At 49.1% G+C, this 1,176-nt stretch overlaps 1 pseudogene; it reads left to right on the forward strand.

Annotated features, from left to right (window-relative positions):
* The first annotated feature begins 227 nt into the window (after positions 1 to 227).
* Positions 228 to 637, forward strand: LOC102438795 (annotated as a pseudogene).
* The last annotated feature ends 539 nt before the right edge of the window (positions 638 to 1,176 follow it).

Below are 1,176 nucleotides of genomic sequence, written 5' to 3' on the forward strand. Positions count from 1 at the left end.
GTGACTCAGATGCCTGGCTAGTGGCCTTAGACCAGAAAGCAGGGCCTTTCAGTGGGGAATCGAGGTGGGGGTGGGGCGAGGAAAGCAAGCAGGGAAATAGAGAACTACAACTTCCAGGAGGCTTAGCAGCTGGGGCCTGTGTGCCTGCCATGAAATCAGATGGGGCAAGTCGTTTTGCACTTTAAGAGGCTTGCAAGATTGGAAGTTCTGCCAGAAGCCAGGACGAAATGGAGCTGGAGCAGAGAGATGGGTCCATGGCAGCCGGGGGCTTTGAGGAGTTCTCAGCACCTCCCTGCTTGGAGCTGGCGCTGCCTCCGCTGTTCGGTGGTCACATCCTGGAGAGTGAACTTGAGACCGAAGTGGAGTTCCTGTCTGGGGGTCTGGGCAGCTCCAGCCTCCAGGAGCAAGACGAAGAGGAGGAGGCACTCAAGGCCAGCAGCTGTGGTGCCAAGGGGAACTCAATCGCAGGAAGTACCAAATGCTTGATCGGCGCTGCAGGGAGATCGAGCGGGTCCTGAACAGGCTCCATCAGATATAGAGGATAACACGGAGACTCCAGCAGGAGCAGAGGTTCCTCATGAGGGTGCTGGACTCCTACAGTGACGACTACTGGGCCAACCAGTTCACCATCTTTTTTGTGTGTGTGTGTGTACAACCTTAGTGTGTTTTTTTTTAATTAAATCTTTATTGTTCAGATTATTACATTGGTTCCTCTTTTTTCCCACCATAACTCCCCTCCACCCAGTTCCCACCCCACCCTCCGCCCTCACTCCCCACCCACTGTCCTCATCCATAGGTGCACGATTATTGTCCAATCTCTTCTCGCACCCCCCACACCCCTCCCCCCCCCCAAGAATAGTTAGTCCATTCCCTTTCTATGTCCCTGATTCTATTACAATCACCAGTTCATACTGTTCATCAGATTACTTATTCACTTGATTGTTAGATTCACTTGTTGATAGATGTGTATTTGTTGTTCATAATTTGTATCTTTACCTTTTTCTTCTTCTTCTTCTTCTTCTTAAAGGAGACCTTTCAGCATTTCATATAATACTGGTTTGGTGGTGGTGAACTCCTTTAGCTTTTTCTTATCTGTGAAGCTCTTTATCTGACCTTCAATTCTGAATGATAGCTTTGCTGGATAAAGTAATCTTGGTTGTCGGTTCTTGGTATTCA

This window comes from Myotis lucifugus, unplaced genomic scaffold, assembly GCF_000147115.1.
Source record: "Myotis lucifugus unplaced genomic scaffold, Myoluc2.0 scaffold_914, whole genome shotgun sequence".
Taxonomy (NCBI): Eukaryota; Metazoa; Chordata; class Mammalia; order Chiroptera; family Vespertilionidae; genus Myotis; species Myotis lucifugus.